The sequence below is a fragment of the Motacilla alba genome, chromosome 15 (assembly GCF_015832195.1).
Source record: "Motacilla alba alba isolate MOTALB_02 chromosome 15, Motacilla_alba_V1.0_pri, whole genome shotgun sequence".
Classification (NCBI taxonomy): domain Eukaryota; kingdom Metazoa; phylum Chordata; class Aves; order Passeriformes; family Motacillidae; genus Motacilla; species Motacilla alba.
The window spans coordinates 1,785,401-1,804,870 of NC_052030.1; the positions used below are offsets into that span (position 1 = coordinate 1,785,401).

The 19,470-nt window shown below is 57.2% G+C and overlaps 1 protein-coding gene across 5 annotated transcripts in view; it reads left to right on the forward strand.

Moving 5' to 3' along the window:
• Positions 1-2,074: 2,074 nt before the first annotated feature.
• NOS1 (nitric oxide synthase 1) overlaps positions 2,075-19,470 on the forward strand; it is an 84,653-nt gene continuing 67,257 nt past the window's right edge. Inside the window, exon 1 of one of the 5 annotated variants that reach the window (XM_038152575.1) lies at positions 2,075-2,186. The gene's annotated coding sequence lies outside the window, so the exon portion shown is untranslated. The other 4 variants (XM_038152577.1, XM_038152580.1, XM_038152576.1 and 1 more) reach the window with 4 other exon arrangements.

The window sequence follows — 19,470 nt, forward strand, 5'->3', positions numbered from 1 at the left end:
AAACCATGAACGCTCCACACTTCTCCCGTCGAGGGCTTTTCATCTTTCAAAGCCTGCAGGAGCTGGAACCAATTAAACCAGGCTCAGCCCGGGCGGGGGCGGGGACGGAGCCATCCGGGGGGATTTGCTTGGGAAGGGGCTGCTCTGACGGATTCTCCCAGCAGGAGAATGGGGGATCTGGGGCTAAAACGCCACCACTCGATGCCTCCCTCGCTGGGTTCACCGTGGTGTCACCATCTCTTGGATGTGCAATGAACAGGGGGCTCTTGGTAAAGCTGGAGGGCTGCCACCAGTCTGGGGAGGAACTGGGTGGCACTGGTGTGGAACTGGGCAGCCCTGGTGTGGAACTGGGCAGCCCTGGTGTGGAACTGGTTGGCACTGGTATGGAACTGGGCAGCCCTGGTGTGGAACTGGTTGGCACTGGTGTGGAACTGGGCAGCCCTGGTGGCCCCATCTCCGGGGACAGAGCTGCTGGTGGCACTGCAGAGCCCAGTGAAGGGAGGCTGAGCTCGCTCCTGGCTTGTGGTTAATGAGCTGCCAGCACCGGGATGGAGAAAAATGTCAAAAATATCCCCCAGAACAGCTTTAACAGCGGCTTTGGAGGGCTGGGGATGCCTTTGGATACCTCCTGTGGGGATCCATGTGTGCGTGTGCAGGGAGAGGCACAGGGATGCTCACACGTGGCCGTCACCTCCTCCTTGCTGGGAATGAATCACGGGCCATTAATATTTCACAGGATAAACGCCAGGAGTGGCAGAGGAGCTCAGCTCCCAGGCCAGCAGCCCCAGCTCTCCTGTCACTGCTGCTGGGTGAGCCCACGGTGTCATTCCTCTTGGACGCTCTTGGTGTGGGCACAATCGGGGTGCTCCGACATCAAACAGGGCTTGCTTTGGGGTACTGAAACTTTTGGGATCGGTTGTGATGCTGGAGATATCAAACCCCCTCTGTTTCCACCAGGGAGGGTGGCTCCAAACGTGTCCCCGTGGTGTCCCAGTGCTGCTTGAGTCACCCACCCTCCCTCCGGACACATCGGGCTTCTCAGAGACACAAATCTGCCTTGATTTTGTAATTCTGCCCCCAAATTCAGCCGTTTATTGAGCCGAACTTAACACCTCCGATGGCCCGAGGTGCGGCTGTCCGAGCTGGCCGGTGGCACAGGCTCTGCTCCCGTGGGACCCAGCGCTGTCCCCGCAGGGCGGCTCTGGGTTCCGCCCCGGAGCAGCACAAGAAAAGGCTGGCGAGGAGCCGAGCGGGGCCGGGAGCCGAGCGCCAGCGGTGGCCCGCAGCCAGGGCTCTGGCCAGTCCGGGGGGTCCCGGGGAGGGCTCGGGGGACAATCCGCAGCTGAAGGCACAGCTCGGAGCCGGGCTGGGGCTGGCCGGGGGTCCCGCATCCCTGTCCCTGCCCCGGCCCATCCCGCCCGGGCCGGTGCTCCCCGGGCCGGGCTGCACGGCGGGGCTGCGGCAGGGCCCCACAATGGGGCATTGTTCCGAGCTCTGATTTATGCTTCCTCCCCAGGCTCGTCTGGCCTTTCTCAGGAGCCGCAAGGAGCACAGGGCCGGTCCTTTCGGGGGGAGCCGGGCTGGGCTGAGCCCCCCGCAGCCACCCCAGCACGGCCCGGGGGGTCCCGCCTGGCTAAAGCTCCAGCTCTTCATTAGGGCTTGATTAGCTCATTAAGGGCCGCCCTGCGCCGGCAGCGGGACACGCTGGGGCAGCCCGAGCCTCGGGGGAGAGAGCCCGGGCAGGCAGTGCCCGAGGCCGGGCTAATTGGCCACTTCTGCCGTGGCCACCCGGCCTTTAACAGGATTGTGGCTCTGAGCCAGCGCGGAGCTGATCCCGCTTTGCGCAGAGCCCTGGGATTAATTCCGGCCGGGGAGCGGCCCCGGGGGTTCCAGCGCTCCCGCCGCCTGCGGGGAAGGGGCTGCCCTGCTCCGAGCCCCGCTGCTGCCGCTGCCCCATTGCTCAGCAGATTCTCTTTCCTCACCTCTATTTTTACGCTGCCCTCGGGGACAGAAACCCGACCCCTGTGACTGCGGACCCTGCGTGAGCTCCCGCCGGGCTCCCGGCGCAGGATCCTTTCCTCCTGGCAGCTCTGGGAAGGAGGAGAGATTCCCAATCCCCGGTGTTTTCCCCTAAACCTGACACCTGCAGCCTCCAGAGAGCCGAGCCGTGCCCTGGGCAGCAGCAGGTACAAAAACTGGCTGAAGGTTTTCCTGTGCCACGGTTTTTTATTTATTCCTGATTTTTGGGGGCAGGGTGGCTTTCTGTGCCTGGATTAGGGGTGGGAAGGGGTCAGGGGACCCTGGGTGTGCTGTGAGGTCCCTGTGGGGTGGGGAAGGGTCGGCAGTGCTGAAGGAAAATAATCCCACACTCAGGGTTTGTGCCGGGGCACCTGGAGGGGAGAAGCTGTCCCAGAGGGGAATTGTCCCACGGGGGTGTGGGTGACCTGTCCCAGCACCTCGGGGTGCCAGAGGATCTGGAGAGCATGAGGAAATCCCTGTGCTCCCCATCCTAGGGACAGCCACGGGGTAGGGGTGCTCTGTGGGACTCGCTGGCTCCATGGCCCCACTTCCAGCTGGTGGAGAGACACATTCCTGCATCCTGGAAGATGCCAGGCATGGCGGATGAGCCTTCAGCCTGAACTTCATCCTCCTCACCCACCAGCTCCTGTGGGGACAGCTCAGCTCCAGCCTCCTCCAGCCCCACAGCCATGGGGCAGAACCACGGAATTCACCGTGCCAGAACCAAGGAATTCCCACAGCCAGAACCACGGAATTCCCACCACCAGAACCAAGGAATTCCCACAGCCAGAACCATGGAATTCACCCATCCAGAACCAAGGAATTCCCACAGCCAGAACCAAGGAATTCACCCATCCAGGACCAGGGAATTCACCCATCCAGGACCAGGGAATTCACCCATCCAGGACCAGGGAGTTCCCACCGCCAGAACCAGGGAATTCCCACCGCCAGAACCAGGGAATTCCCACTGCCAGAACCAGGGAATTCCCACTGCCAGAACCAAGGAATTCCCACTGCCAGAACCAAGGAATTCCCACTGCCAGAACCTTGCCCTTCCCCCTCTGCAGAGCCTCCCTGCACCCCTGTGCAGATCCATGATGTGCAGGCTGCCCGTGCAGAGCCATTCCCACCCGGCAGAGCCCGGCTTCAGCTGCTCCCAAAGCCTGGATGTGCTGCTGGAAATGCAGAAGGAGCTGGGAAGCAGCCAAATGTTTGGGGTTTGGGGGTTCAGGGGCTGATCCCCTCGTGGGAGGGATAATTCAAGCAGCAAATCCCCCATGGAAGGGGCGAGCATGGAGCCATCCCTGTGCAGGGAGCTGGGCTGGCAGCTGAAGCAGGGTGATTCCATGTGGGATTGCAGTCTGGGAGTGCTGGGATGCTGCAGGGAGGGACTGGAACCCATTTTATCCATTTTTTCCAAGCTCCTTCTGCACGGGTGCTGCCAAATTCCCCCCAGCCGTGCTGCAGGGCTGGGAGCTCCCAGCAGGATTCCTGAAAGAAAATCTCACTCCAGGAATACCTGGCTTTCTCCAGAGTTTTTTTCCAGAGATTGGTTTGCTGGCTGCAGTGGCACTTGGGGCCCTGCTGTCCCTCTGGGTCTGGTGACACCAACAGCCTCTGGTGGCCCTGGCTGCTGCCCCGTGACCAGGGGCTGCAGGAGGGGACGGCCACCCCTGAGCTCCTGGACGTTGGGACTGATGTCCCTGGATTGGGTTTCGGATATTTTTGGTCCTGTAAATCCCATGGGTGATGATGCTCAGCATGATGGGTCCTTCCTCCACGTGGCCAAGCTCTTTTTTGGGATTGAACCTCCCTTAACTCTTATTCCCAGCTGCCTGCTCCATTCATCCCCAATTCCAGCACCAAGGATGGGGATGGCTCCATGCTCGCCCCTTCCATGGGGGATTTGCTGCTTGAATTATCCCTCCCACGAGGGGATCAGCCCCTGAACCCCCAAACCTCAAACATTTGGCTGCTTCCCAGCTCCTTCTGCATTTCCAGCAGCACATCCAGGCTTTGGGAGCAGCTGAAGCCGGGCTCTGCCGGGTGGGCATGGCTCTGCACGGGCAGCCTGCACATCATGGATCTGCACAGGGGTGCAGGGAGGCTCTGCAGAGGGGGAAGGGCAAGGTTCTGGCAGTGGGAATTCCTTGATTCTGGCAGTGGGAATTCCTTGGTTCTGGGAGTGGTAACTCCCTGGTTCTGGGAGTGGGAATTGCTGGGTTCTGGCTGTGACAATTCCCTGGTTCTGGCAGTGTGAATTCCATGGTCCTGGATGATGGAATTCCCTGGTGCTGTCTGTAGAAATTCCCTGGTTCTGGCAGTGTGGATTCCTTGGCTTTGGGAGTGGGAATTCCCTGGTTCTGGCAGTGGGAATTCCCTGGTTCTGGCAGTGTGGACTCCATGGTTCTGGTGGTGGGAACTCCATGGTTCTGGCTGTGGGAATTCCACGGCTCTGGCAGTGTGGACTCCATGGTTCTGGCTGTGTGATTTCCCTGGTTCTGGTGGTGGGAACTCCATGGTTCTGGCGGTGGGAATTCCACGGCTCTGGCTGTGGGAATTCCCAGGTCCTGGATGGGTGAATTCCGTGGTTCTGGCTGTGTGATCTCCCTGGTTCTGGTGGTGGGAACGCCATGGTTCTGGCTGTGGGAATTCCGTGGTTCTGGCTGTGTGATCTCCCTGGTTCTGGATGGGTGAATTCCGTGGCTCTGGCTGTGTGATCTCCCTGGTTCTGGATGGGTGAATTCCGTGGCTCTGGCTGTGTGATCTCCCTGGTTCTGGCAGTGGGAATGCCTTGCTCCATGGCTGAGCAGACACCAGCAGCGCCTTTCCCCAGGTCCTGCCCCCGGGCTTGGCTCCGTGCGGAGCTGCCCGAGGCGCTGGGAGGAAAAGGGATTGATTGCCTCATTATCCCTGCTCAACCCCACTCCTTAAATGCAACACACCTGCCCTGAGAGCTGCTCCCACGGAGCTCCCTGGGACTGATTTTCCTGGGAACCAACACCCTGGCCATCCCTGGGTGCAGGGTGAGCGGGATCGGGGCTGGGCTGGGAGGGATACTCCAGGCTGGATCCGCGTGCCAGGGTTTGGGATGCTGCTGGATGGGATCATGTGCTGTGGGGGGAAATTGGGGGATGAGTGGCTGGGAAGGTTGTGCTGTGCTCCTAAAGGGAGATGGGAATTGTTGTGGATCCACTCCTCTTGTCATGGGAATAAGGTGGGAAAGGCAAAGGGTTTGCCTTCAAGTATTTGGGAAGCTGTAAAACCAGCAGTTTTCCCGGTGGGATCTGCCTGTTCCTGCCTGGCTGCAGCTCCGGAACATCCATCCATTCATCCATCCATCCATGGCTTCCTCCAGTGCTGCTGGAGATTTCCAAGCCCCCAATAAATTCAATTCTAAAAATGGAGAAATGGCCTGTCCATCAGTCACAGCCCCTTTTCCTACTGCTCCCTCCTTATTTCCATGTGTCTGGCTGGTGTTGGGGAGGGATCCTGGGAATCTGGGATTCAGAAGCCACAACTGGGGGCTCAGAACCACTGAACTGCCCCGATGCCTCTGCTGGGAGGAGGCTGCTCAAAAATCCTTGCCGCAGAGATTTGTTGGTTAAATGGCTCTGGGACAGAGCTGCAGGGATGGGTTCTGCTTTGGGGAACAGGAAAGGCTGCATTAAATGGCTCCCAGATGGATAAAAGTGGAGTTTGGAGTGAGGGCACGCAGGGTTCCTGCTCTCAGGAGCAGTATCTGAGTCACCTCGGGATGGGAAGGATCATGTGAAGTGTGAGCTGCTCTGGAGGTGTTGACAACAGCGATGTGACATCAAAAACTATTTTTATTTTATTTTTATTTGGCTCCTCAGAGTTAAACTGAGGCTTTCGGGCAAGAGAGCCACGTCTGCGTTGGTGCGATAGGCGGGTCAAGCTCATTTCTCCCTGCTCAGGGCTCTCATTGGGGTTAAAATTTCTTCAGTTTAAAGAAGAAAATTGTTTCTGGGGATGTTCAGGGGCTTTGGAGCAGAACCTGACGTTGGATTGAGGTGCAGCTTGTCCTGCTGGATGGGACAATTGGAGGGGACAGGGACAACGGGTCCCTGGAGATGATTTAATCTCCAAGGACTCCTTTAATTAATGCAGCAGCCCTTGGATGCCTCCTGATTGTCCAGGCATGCCTGACTTTGCAGCACACAGGGGCTGAGGTTGTGGTGAGGAGCCTGGATGTGCCTTTCTGCTCTCCCTCCCTTTGGAGCTGAGAAAAATCAATGGAAAACCCTTCCAAAGGCCTAGAGAGCTCTGTTATCTCCAATCAACCTCAAACAAAACCCCACTGCACGTCAAGGACAGCAGCTCCTTGCCTGCTCCTCTGGGAGCGAGTTAAAAATTCAACTTTTCCTTATGGACGGATAAAATTCCTTTGGTTTAGGGCAGAAAGAGCCGTGCTGTGGGGTGGAAACGCCCTTTGCCCACTCTGCACCTTTGGGAAACACATTTTGGGGAAGGGAAAGTTCTGATCCCCCGTGGCCCTGAGGGCCTGCTGGGCTCTTCCTGCCTTTCCCACGGGTTGGATGTTTGGAACTCAACCCCGGAGCTTCTCCCATCTTCGCCCACCCGGGGAGACACAGCCCCCCCGAACACCCGAAAATCAGCTCCGAGCCGTGCTTAGGCAGGCGTGGAGCAACTTCCAGCCGGGAGAGATTAAAAGTTACTGAATAACCCGAGTCCTCCGCCAGCCCCGGGGGCTGTGCCCGCTGCCAGGTGCCCGGCGGGCATTCCCGTCCCCCCCAAACCCCCAGAGCGACTTCCCCCGTCCCAGCCCTGCCGAGCCGCAGGGGATGTCCTGTCCTGGACTGATGAGCACGGTGGGTCCCGGGCACGAGCAGGCGAGGGGACGAGGACACCGCCGGACCCGCCGAGGGGCAACGGCACCGTGGGAAAGGCGGCGGGCACGGCGCAGCCGGCCGGGCACGGCTCACGCAGCCCTCCCGCAGCTCCAGCTGAGCCCTTTTCCTGCCGCTGCCCGGCGCCTCCTTCGCTGGCTCCGGCCAGTCCCTGCCTGCGGACCAGCCATGGCCTCGGTGCGTGCCTTTTGTTCGCTCTTCCTCTCGGGCCCCGGAGCCCGGCGCGGGGGAGCGGGGTCCCGGCCAAGCGGCAGCTGCGGCGGGGGCGAGCGGGGCGCGCTGCCCGGCGGCCTCTCCGCGGCTCTCTCCGGACCCAAGTAAGGCTGGCGGCGGCGGGGACACTCCGGGGAGGCGGCTCGGGTGGCTCCGCGCGGCCCGGAGGGTGGCAATGTGGCAATGTCGAAGCGGGAGTTGCGGGTTTCCAGGAGTGCTTAGTTCGGGATGGGACCGGGGGGGGGGATCTGTTGGGATTCCTGCTGGGAATCCCAGCGGGATTTCCCAATCTCCGGCCGCCTGCCCGCTCCACTTGTTCCTCGCCTCGGACACACCTTTGGCCTCGGCGGGGTGGGCTGGGGATGGCGCCAGCAGCCGGAGCAGGTCGGCAGCGCCCTCCTGGCTGGGGGCTCTGCGGGACCCTTTCAGGGTCGTGACAGCCTCAAAAGCCTCTCCCAGGTGCGCCTTTCTCCACCTGGGCACCTTCAGCTTCTCCTCCGCGCACGGGCTGGCAGGGCCGCGCTCTGCCCTGGGTGCAGCGCGGCAGATTTGGGGCACCCGCGGAGGTGTGGGGCGCGGCTGTGGGGAAGGGAGAAGGAAAAGCACCCGGAGGGGATGGGAAGGGAAGGGAAGCATCTCCTGCGGGGAGGCGTGCGCTCCTTCCTCCAGCGCCGAGCTCATCCTGCAAACTGCGTTGGCACCGCAGCTGCTCCGGCTTCCTGGGAAGTCCTATTGATGCCAAAGCAATCCTGGAGAGGGAGGGGGAATGACTAAAGTTATCCGCGGCCGTGTGCTGCTGCAGATGCGGGGTCCTTCCCCCCCTTCTCCCTGTTTTTTTTGGGGAGGGGTTCCGAGGCTGTGATCAAAAGCTGGAGCTGGCGTCCATCTGCTTCTGACAACCTGAGCGCTCGCTGGCAGCTTCTGCATTCAGAGCCTTGAATTCCTCAATAATTAGAGGAGTTTTTTCGGAAAAAAAATCTCCATCTGGGCTTTTTCATGATGGGAATGAAAAGCCAAGGTGGGTGTGGGAGGGGGGCAGGTGGATTTTCAGCCTTAGCAACCCAAATCTTGAAATATTACATCAGCACCGAAGAGGTGTAATTAAGTAGGAAACAAATGAGCCCAGCTAATCTGTTTTGCTTGTTTGAGCTTAGCGGAGTGCAGAAAACAAACAGAGGCTGAATGATGAATGAGACTTCTTTTTATTTATTTTTTTAAAGGGTTTTTCTTTCCCCGAGCCCCGAGGGGGGGTTGGGACGTGGGTCAGGAAACGCTGCCGCTCTCCCCCGCGGCTCCGAGGTCACCCGGCCGTGGCACCGGGGCTCTGCGCCGCCGCTCGCCCGTTCCCCGCTTCAGTTGCCCGCTCTGCCAAGCCGGCTCCCTTGGACGCCTTCCCGGAGGGACGGGGATGGGTTTCCGAGCTGCTCTTCCCCGCGCCTGCGGTGCCATCAAAGCCGTGGCCCCGCGGGTCGCCGCGAGTGCCCTTTCAGGTGGCACTGCCACCTCAGCCCTCCCTCGGCGGCTCCTCGGGACACGGGCGCCGCTCGGCGCGGGGCTTTCTGCAGGAATTGTTGCTCTTGGGGCACCTTGGGTGCCAGGAGTGAGGAAAAGCTTCATGGGGACCCCCACAGGCTCCGCCGCACTCTCCTGCGTCTCCCTGTCCCCGGGCACCCCACAAAGGACAGGGGGACACGGCCCTGGCCGTGAGGCTCTCACAGCTCTTCAAACAGCCCAGAGGGCTCCAGCAGCTTGGATGTGTCCCTGCGTGTCCCCCCGGCCGCAGGGAAGCTGTTGTGGCATCTCCGCGCTCCCTGTGCCGCTCCCCCGGGGAGGGCTCGGGGGGCTGGGGCTGCTTTGGGGCTGTTTTGGGGCTGCTTTGGGGCTGCCTGGCCTGTGGGATCGTTTTCCCCCCGCTCCCGGGCGCTGTCGGGCTCCGGCAGTGACACGAGGTGCCAGGAGCAGATGGCAGCCATCGGCCGGGCTGGCTCTCAGATCCCTGCGGCTCCTGGCACCGTGCTGGGCAGCGGCTCCTCGTAACCCCCTCACTGCCACGCTGCTCTCTGGGGAAAAACTGGGAGGTTTTGGGGCCTCTCCGGTGACTGTTTTGCATTTGAGCCCCGTGCCCAACCCGCCGAGGAGTTCCCGGTTGCTGCTCCTGGTGTGATGCCCCGAGCTGGGGATGGAGGGGAGGATCTTCGTGCCTTTGGAGCGCTGCCCGTCAGTCAGTGGTGATAACGACCCCGTTCCCCCACCCCCCTCCTGCCAGACCTTGCAGAAATGGATTCAAAACCAGAAGAAAGGAGCAGCATTTTGGGCCCCGAGAGGGCAGGGAGCTGTGCCATGGGCTCGGCTGGGTGGGGCCGGGGGGGCTGTCACTGTCAGCGTGGGGTTCAGCCCGGCATGGGGAGCCGGAGCTCCTTCTGACACCAGACTGCCCCAAAATCACGCGGCAGAGGAGATGCTGCCAGAATGGGGGGAGCCCCAAAACTTTGCACAACAGAGATGTTCCCAAAATGGGAGAGCCCCCAAACCTTGCACGGCAGTGATGCTCTCAAAATGGGGGAGCCCCAAACCTGGCATGGCAGAGGAGATGCTCCCAAAATGGGAGAACCCCAAAACTTTGCACGGCAGAGGAGATGCTCCCAAAATGGGGGCGCCCCCAAACCCTGCATGGCAGAGGAGATGCTCCCAGAATGGGGGAGCCCCCAAAACTTTGCACAGCAGTGATATTCCCAAATGGGAGAGCCCCAAACCTTGCACGGCAGAGGAGATGCTCCCAAAATGGGGGCGCCCCCAAACCCTGCATGGCAGAGGAGATGCTCCCAGAATGGGGGAGCCCCCAAAACTTTGCACAGCAGTGATATTCCCAAATGGGAGAGCCCCAAACCTTGCACGGCAGAGGAGATGCTCCCAGAATGGGAGAACCCCAAAACCTTGCACGGCAGAGGAGATGCTCCCAAAATGGGGGAGCCCCAAACCCGGCATGGCAGTGATGCTCCTAAAATGGGGGAGCCCCAAACCCGTCATGGCAGTGATGCTCCCAGCGTGCCCGCCCTGCTCAGCGTGCCCCCAAAACGCCCCTGGCGCTTCCTGGGCTCCCCCTCGCTTGGTCCTGCCCCTCGAAGCCTCCTCGATGGGGCCGTGCCCCACCGGGAGCCCCCCACACCTCCGGCTGTCCCCTCGCACCCCCTGCCCTCCCTCCCTCCCCTCCCGGCCCCTCCCGCCCCCGGAGCGGCCGGGAAATTGGGCAGCGGCCAAAATGAAACAAGTTTTCCCCTTCCCTCCTGGGTGACAATTTCAAGCCCGCGGGAGCTCTGTGGCCACCAGCCAGCTCCCGACTCCACATCCCCCGAGGGGAGCAGCAACCCCTGCCTCCCGCCAGAACCTGCACAAGCACTCTTGTCATTATAGTTATTATTATAATTATTATTATGTTTATTTGAAATTCTGTTTCTCCTCGGCGAGGGGAAGTTGGAGCGATTTATTCGCAGGCGTTGCAGTGCCCGCCTGCTTTCGGCAGCGCTGCCTCTTCTCCCTCCGAGTAATCAGAGCCGTTCTGGAAGAGAAAATTGAGCAACTCGGTAGCGGGCGGTGTCCTCCTCACCGAGCGAGGCTGTTTATCCTCCTCGTTCGGGTTTCAGACGAATAAATTTGCCAGACAACAATGATATTACCCTCGTCTCAAAGACTTTATCAATTTGCAGTTGTCTCTCCGCTGATAGTTTTTTATTGAGCTGTCTGAGATGATTTCCAAAGAGAGGACTGCAATTTCAACTATTAAGTAATTTGGGAGAGCAATTAGTGTGAATCTGGAAACTCCCTGTGTTGCTCCTGAATAAATCAACCTCTCTGCGAGAGCCGTGCTGAAAGAGCCTGGGCTGATTTATGGGAAGGGGGTTTGGCCAGGGAAACAGCAAGGAGAGCGTTCCCTGCCTGGAAAACCTCTTTGCTTTGGTGGTGCTGTGCTTCAGAGGGCGTTGGGGGTCCTGGGAGCTGGGATTTCCTCTGGGGGTGTCCCTTCCTTGCACCCCCATCTCCAAAAGGATTCTCTGCTCAGAGAGGTCCCGGGTTTGCTTCTGCTTTGGTTCTCCTGGGGAGATGGAGGAGGGGTGGAAGGGATGGGGGCCAGGAAAGGAGGGAGGGCAGAGGAGATCCCAAATCCTCTCTTGCCCCAGGATCCCCTGGGGCTGGACCCAGCTCCTAGCTCCTAGGTTTGAGCTGGGACAGGGTTGATTTGGATGAGACACAAGGAAGGTGTTCTTTAGGATGAGGGTGGTGAGCTGTGGCTGCTCCACCCCTGGAATGTCCCAGGCCAGGCTGCACACTGGGGCTGGGAGCAGCCTGGGCTGCTGGAGGGTGTCCCTGCCCATGGCATGGCAGGAATGGGATGAGCTTTAATGTCCTTTCCAGCCCAAACCATTCCGTGATTCCATTCTCTGGTACCACAGGGCTGTCAAAGGCCTTGCCAAAGTGGGCTCTCACAGCCTGAGCCGCTGTTCCTGATCCACAGAGCTCCTCCCCTCTCCTGGGATGAGATCAGAGCCACTGGCCACGGTTTACACCTGACAGATCCCTGCTGGCAGCTCAGTGACTCCCACACCCATCACAGGTGGGATCCCTCCAGCAGGATGTGCTCCATCCCCTCCTCAGAGCAGCCGTGCTCCCCTGCGGCGTCCCTGCGGGATGGTGGGTGGTGACATTTCCCTTTGCCCCGGGCTCCCCTGGTCCCCAGCTCCACCCAGGGCAGGAGCAGCTCCTCGGAGCCAGAGGGGCGAAGCACAGGGACCATCCCAGCCCTGCTCTCCGCCCCAAGGTCATCCCAGGGAAGTTATTTCTGGCTGCAGGAGCGTGCCTGGAGAGCCTCCCCCTCTGCAGACATTTGCTCCTGTTTGGAGCTTTTTGCTGGTGGCTGCTGCTTCCCCCTCCGAATCCCTCCGTAATCCACTAAGGGACCTCACATCTCCCTTTCTTTCTCCTTTTTTTTCTGTTCCTAAAACAATTAGCTTGGCTCAAACCCTCTGCAATCCATCAATTAATACAAGCTGCGGCAGTAAATTAAAGGGAAACAGGAACAACTATGCTGGGATTAGGTCACTGAAACTATAAACTTTGGAACAAATCAGATTTCCTTGGGAAGGGAAATGGACAGCAGTGATATGTCAAGCCCTGAGATGAGACAGGCTCGGAGCAACTTTCCAGAGTCTCCTGACTTGGCTGCTGGATGCCAGAACTTCTTCCCCAGGGGAAGTTTTGGGCTGCCAGACCCTGTTGCTGCTGCTGGAAGCTTGGATGGCCAAATAAACAAACGGGGATCGAGGGGAAGGGGAAAGGGCTGGGGGGGAAGCTGCAGGGACACTTTGGGCCTCAGGACCTGCTCTCCCCCGTGGTTGTTGTGCCCTGCTGAAAGGTGGGATTTGTTCATTCCCGGTTCTCCCAGTGCCATTCCTGTCCAGGGCAGTGCTGGGAATGGTGCTCAGGGGGAGGCAGGGCACCCACAGCTCCGTGCCAGGTCAGGGAAAAGGGGATAAAAACCAAAGCCAGGGTGAGGGGCACAACAGAGCTTTGTGTCCTGCGGGATGAGATCCTTGTCCTGGAGCTGTGGCAGGGCTCAGGCTGCCCCTTCCCTGCTGGACAGGGCTCAGCTGTCCTCCCCTCTCCCCAGAGGATGCAGCTGTGCTGGAGGGTCTGGAGCAGGGCTGTGCGCCCTCCTGGCAGGACAATCCCATCCCTGTGCTCCCATCAGCTCCAGAAACGCCTTTTGGCCTCAGCTCTTGGCTTCAGGAGATGCTGCAAACTGAATTCCAGAGTGTCCGTGAGGGAAACTTTCCCTGCTCTCTGCACCTTCCCTCCCTCCCTCCTCTCTTCCCACAATTTCCACCCCAGGTTTGCCCTCCGGGCTGGAGGTGCCAAAGCCTGAGATCCTTCCCGGGGAGGTGCCTGGCACCCGCTGGGCACCGAGCGCTCCTGCTGCTGCCCCAGCACTTAACCCCTGCCCAGCGGGGCCACCGCAGCCCCGGCTGCAGCCAGAGCCGTGTTAACGCTGCTGGAACAGCTGCAGGGCTCATCCCTGAGAAAAACAACCCAGCCCGGCCTTTTATTGCTCCTAAAGATGTGTCTGGGGCATCCCCCCGCTCCTTCCGAGCCCCGGGGCTGGGGTGGGCTCTGCCCGGGGAAAACCAGGGAAAAGTGGGGAATAAATTCCCATTTTCGCAGAATTTGAGTGGTGCAGAAATTCCAGGGGGAAGTGGAGTGGCTGCTGCCTGGGTGGAATGGGGTTTGCATCCCCAGAATTGCGTGGTGGTTCCCTACAAACACAACCTGGAACGCTCCTGAGGGGGAGCGGGGTGGGGACAGCAGGCCAGGCTCTGGAATCCCGGCAGGGAGGGGAATTCCATGGCAACTTGGAGTTGGTAAACTCGGGGCAGAGGGGTGAACTCTCCAGGGCTGAATTTGGTTCTAATTGCAATTAACACCTCCCTCCATCCCAGAGTTATCTACCCCAAAAGTATGACCAACCCTTCCTTTATTGCTTTACATATCTATATATCTATCTATATCTATATCTATATCTATCTATCTATCTATCTATCTATATATATATATACATTAATATACTATATTATATATAATATAGTATAAATATTAATATATGTATTTAATTTTATAAATTTTGTCTATATATTTTATATATTTTTATATTTTTATTAAAAAGATAAAATCTAATTTTTATCTATTTTACCTATTTTATATGTTATATATTATATATTTTTAATTTACTTTATATTTTATTTATTATATTTATTGTTACATTCATTATATTTATATCATTGTATTCTTATATTTGTGTTATAGATTTATTATCTCTTATATAAATACTATTATTAATACTAATACTACTGCTAATAATAACAGCTAGATCATGGTCTGTGTGTGCCGAGGCAGACTCGGGGCACCAGATCTTGTTCAGAAATCTCTTTGGATGCGTTTCTGCAGTCAGCAGCACTCCTTGGTCACACTCACAAGTTTTAATTAGCGTGTGCATTAATTGTTTCCCAAGCTGACCGAGTGGGCCCCTCAGGGCAGGGCGGGGAGTGCTTGGGGTGAGAGTGGGCTGTGGGGGGTCCCTGGCAGCCCCCGTGAGCCCCCGGGCAGGGGCTGCTCCATGGAGAGCCCCACGGAGGGACACTGCAGGGCCCGTGACCCCGCAGGGCTGGGCTTTCCTGGCCACTGGGGCTGAGGAAGGAATTCCCCATTTTCCAGCAGAGCTGGGTGCTGAGCAGAGGAGGGAAGGAGCGAGGATGAGGAGGGTTGTGATGGAGTAAGGCAGTGACAGGAGCCCAGTCCTGGCAAACCTGGTGCAAAAATTTCCTGTTTTACTAGGAATATCCCAAATCCTTTTGATGAAACCTCTCCTGCTCTGAGCGGAGGCAATCCAGGCAAATCCTGCTCCTGTCTGGAGCCTTTCCCAGGGAACACCTGGAGGGATGTGCTGCTGCTGAGACACTTCCAGCAGCTGCTGCAGGAGAACATTCCCACGTTCCTGCTGCTGCCTCCCTGCCCGGGGCCAGCCCTGAGCCCGGCTGAGCTGCCTGTGCCACCCCCAGCCTGCTGGGACAGCGCCCGTGTCCCCTCCAGGGGTCACCCCGGTGGCCGTGGGCATCTCCTGGGTTTGGCCCCACCAGCCCGGGGTGAGAGCAGTGGGAGCAGAGGAGGGAGGGAGCAGAGAGCAGGAGAACCCAGAGCAGGGCGGCTTCAGGAGCTCTACAGCCAATTTATGGCTCTTTAACCCCTTTCCCTGGCTCTGAGAGGGAACAGGGATGGGAGAGCAGAGACATTTCAGCCTGGGCTGGGCTGTTCTGCTGGCCCCACAAGCTTTGGCTTTTGTCTTCACCTTCTCCTCCGGTTTATATTTTCCCGCCCTCTTACCAAGAGCAGATCCCAGGGATTGTGTCGGTGTTTCCAAACAAAAACCATGTAGACTCCAAGACTGACACCAGGACAAGCTCAGGCAGCTTCCAGGAGCACCTGGATCCTGCTTTGGGAGCAGCAGGCAGGGAATGCCCAGCAGGATTTAGGCAATCCAGGGCATCCCTGATGCTTCCAACATCAACATCCCCAGGTCCCACCACTGGGGGACAATGGGCAGCTTGGGAGAGGCCAAGACAGCAAAGAAAACTGGGATTTGCAGCTGGAGAAGTGGGGAGAAATCTGGGATAACTCTGGGATAAGTCTGGGATAACTCTGGATAAATCTGGGATAAGTCTGGAATAACTGTGGGGTAACTCGGGTAACTCTGGGGTAACTCTGGGATAACTCTGGGATAAATCTGAGATAATCTGGGATAACTGTGGCATAATTCTGGGTTAACTCTGGAATAACTCTGGGGTAACTGTGGGATAACTGTGGGATAACTCTGGGATAACTCTAGGATAAATCTGGGATAAATCTGGGGTAACTGCAATAAATCTGGGATAGATCTGGGATAATCTGGGATAACTCTGGGATAAATCTGGGATGGTTCTGGGATAATCTGGAATAACTCTGGGATAAATCTGGGGTAACTCTGGGATAAATCTGGGATAACTCTGAGATAAATCTGAGATAATCTGGGATAACTGTGGCATAACTCTGGGATAACTGTGGGATAAATCTGGGATAACTGTGGAATAAATCTGGGATAACTGTGGGATAAATCTGGCATAACTGTGGCATAACTCTGGGGTAACTATGGAATAACTCTGGGATGAATCTGGGATAACTGTGGGATAACTCTGGGATGAATCTGGGATAACTCTGGGATAACTCGGGTAACTCTGGGATGAATCTGGGATAACTGTGGGATAACTCTGGGATGAGTCTGGGATAACTCGGGTAACTCTGGCATCACCCGTTCAAACCTCTGCTGGCAGCACCCGCCTTCCCACCAACAAATTCTCCACCTTCAGCTCCCCTCAATCCTCCCCTCCCTGCATCCACCTGGATCACAGTTTTCCATGGCTGTTTGGGGTTTTTTGGGGTTTTCTGGGTTTTTTGGGGTTTTTTGGCAGGGAGATGCCTGCAGGGAGAGCGGGAGGTTCAGACACTGGCTAATCCTGTTAGGAAGGCAGTGGTTATTGCAGGGCTTCCAGTGGGACCTGCTAAATGAACCATAATTCTGTAATGAGATTTCCTTTTCCCGGCCAGACTAAATGTTCTTGGCCACTGGGAATAGGAGGTCGGGGAGAGAAGGAAAAAGAAAGAGAGAGAAAGAAGAAGAGGAGGGGGAGCCCGGTTCAGGTTGCTCGCTCTGGGTTGCAGGGAGGGTTTGCAGAGCTCTGGTTCTTGTGGCTCATTCCTCCACCCTGGGACAGCCGCTCGGGGCCAGAGGCTGCCCTGGCCTCCCCTGCAGGTGTTGAGGGGGCCCTGAGAGCAAGAAGAACCCCTCTGAGGGTGTGTCACCACTGCAAAACCTGGGGAAGGCGGGAGAGACTGCTTCAGGGAGCAGCAGGATGCTGGAGAGGGAAGGGGAATGAGCTGGGAGGGGAGAACAGGCTCTGGAGAGGGGCTGATTTCCTGGTGGGAGAGGGGAATCACACCAGGAGCTCCAAAGGGGGTTTATTCTGATTTGTAGCTGCAGCAGGGAGCAGTCAGCACTTCCTGATGTGTGATTGTCACCCTGGGCTGGGGCAGCTCTGATCCTGTCCTGGTCCATCCCTGGGACACCTCTGGCACTGGGTGAAGCCAGGGCAGAGGAGAACGGGCAAACTGTGGGGTTCAGGTGAGAACTCCTGGCAGGGACTGGGATCAGCTCAAAGATCATCAGGCCCTTCAATCCCATCCCACTCCACCCCTGCCATGGCAGGGACACCTCCCACTGTCCCAGGCTGCTCCAAGCCCCATCCAGCCTGGCCTTGGGCACTGCCAGGGATCCAGGGACAGCCCCAGCTGCTCTGGGCACCCTGTGCCAGGGCCTGCCCACCCTCACAGGGAACAATTCCCAATTCCCAATATCCCATCCATCCCTGCCCTCTGGCAGTGGGAGCCATTCCCTGTGTCCTGTCCCTCCATCCCTTGTCCCCAGTCCCTCTCCAGCTCTCCTGGAGCCCCTTCAGGCCCTGGCAGGGGCTCTGAGCTCTGCCTGGAGCCTTCTCCTCTCCAGCTGAGCACCCCCAGCTCTCCCAGCCTGGCTCTGGAGCAGAGGGGCTCCAGCCCTTGGAGCATCTCTGGTGCCTCCTCTGGGCTCTCTGCAGCAGCCCCAGGTCCCTGCTGGGCTGCTCCAGGGCTGGATTTCTCTGGCAATGCCAGCCCAGGTCCCAGCAGTGCCCCAGTGCCATCCCAGTCTCTGCCATCCCCACTCCCCTCCCTCCCTGCCCCTCCAGCCCCACACTTCCCAAATTTCTCTCTTTTCAGCCCAGATTGAGAAGCCTCCCTGGGGAGCAGGGTGGGGTTGGGAATGCTCCAGGCAGGGAGAGATCCAGCATTTTGTGAGAGCTCTTTCCTTGCGTGATCCTGGTCGTGATCAGGGTTTGTTGCTTTTCCTCCTGCTCCTTCTTGCTCTGATTTTTTCTCTCTGGGTGACAAACAAACCTTTGGTTTGCCAAAGGTTCCTCTGCCCGTGCTGCTCCCCTGGGGTGAGAGTTTTCCAGAAATTCCTGGTGGTCCTGGAAACCCCTGGGCTCTGTCTCTCATCCAGGTGAGAAAAGAAAAGAAAAATGTTTGGATGTTTTTATTTCTCCCTTTGAAGTTTGGCCCTGGGGGTGCTGCAGACCCCGATCCTTTCTGTGCCTTTATTCCCCTTTTTTAAATGGGGACTGGGCAGGAATTGGTTTTTTCCAGCCTTTCGTGGGGCAGTGCTTTGCTGGTGCAAGGTGGCCCCGTTCTTTGTGAGGTTGTTTTTCCTCTTTTCTGTGGTTTTAGCCTCCAGTCCCTCCCTTGGGCTGCATGGATGGGCACCTCCTGCTCCCAGCTCCCAGCTTTTTCCAGCCCATCAGCTGCTCCTGCTGCAAAACACCCTGGGATGGGGAGGGGAAAACAACAGTGCTAAAAATAACATAAAATAAAATAACTTTTAAAAAATTAAAAATAAAATAAATAACATTTTAAAAAATAGAATGAAATTAAATAAAATAAAAAATAAAATTTGAAAAGTAGAAAAAATAAAATAAAATAAAATAAAATAAAATAAAATAAAATAAAATTTATAAAATAAAATGAAATGAAATAAAATAAAGTAAAATTACATGTAAAAATTAAAATAAAATAAAGTAAAATAAAATAAAATAAAATAAAATAAAATAAAATAAAATAAAATAAAATACAGTAGTTTGGATGGCAGCTCTCCTTGGTACCCTGAGCACCTCTCCTCCCTCCTGTTCCTGATTATCCCATAGTGGTCCAGAAAAAAATCGTGGGGCTCCATCCCCCTGGGCAGGCTTTTCCCCAGGATCCAGCCTGCAGTGAGCCTTTCCAAAGAGCTGGGGGGTGTTCAGGTACGAGGAAAGCTGGAAATCAAACAGGCGGGGCCCTGCCGGCTTTTCCTGGCTCGGAGAGACAGGATATCCCAGGATTTCACCTCCTCCCACCAGGATATCCCAGGATTTCACCTCCTCCCACCAGGATATCCCGGGATTTCACCTCCTCCCACCACAAACTGGATGGGATCCAGGTGCAGGTGGTGGGACCAGGGAGATCCAGGGGTGTCCAGAGTGGGATCATGGAATGGTTTGGGGTGGAGGGAGCTGAAAGCCCATCCAATCCCATCCCATCCCATCCATCCCATCCCATCCCATCCCATCCCATCCCATCCCATCCCATCCCATCCCATCCCATCCCATCCCATCCCTCCCATCCCATCCCATCCCATCCCATCCCATCCCATCCCATCCCATCCCATCCCATCCCATCCCATCCCATCAATCCCATCCCATCCCATCCCATCCCATCCCATCCCATCCCATCCCATCCCATCCCATCCATTCCGTTCCGTTCCGTTCCGTTCCGTCCCGTCCCGTCCCGTCCCATCCCATCCCATCCCATCCCATCCCATCCCATCCCATCCCATCCCCTCCCATCCCATCCATCCCCATCCCATCCCATCCCATCCCATCCCATCCCATCCCATCCCATCCCATCCATTCCATCCCATCCCATCCATCCCATCCCATCCCATCCCATCCCATCCCATCCCATCCCATCCCATCCCATCCATTCCGTTCCGTTCCGTCCCGTCCCGTCCCATCCCATCCCATCCCATCCATCCCATCCCATCCCATCCCCTATCCCGGTGTGAGGAACGCCACTCGCTCTCAAGTGTAAAGGGTTTATTGGAGCCTTACCAGAAGCAGAGCAGCAGAGACAGAATAGAGGA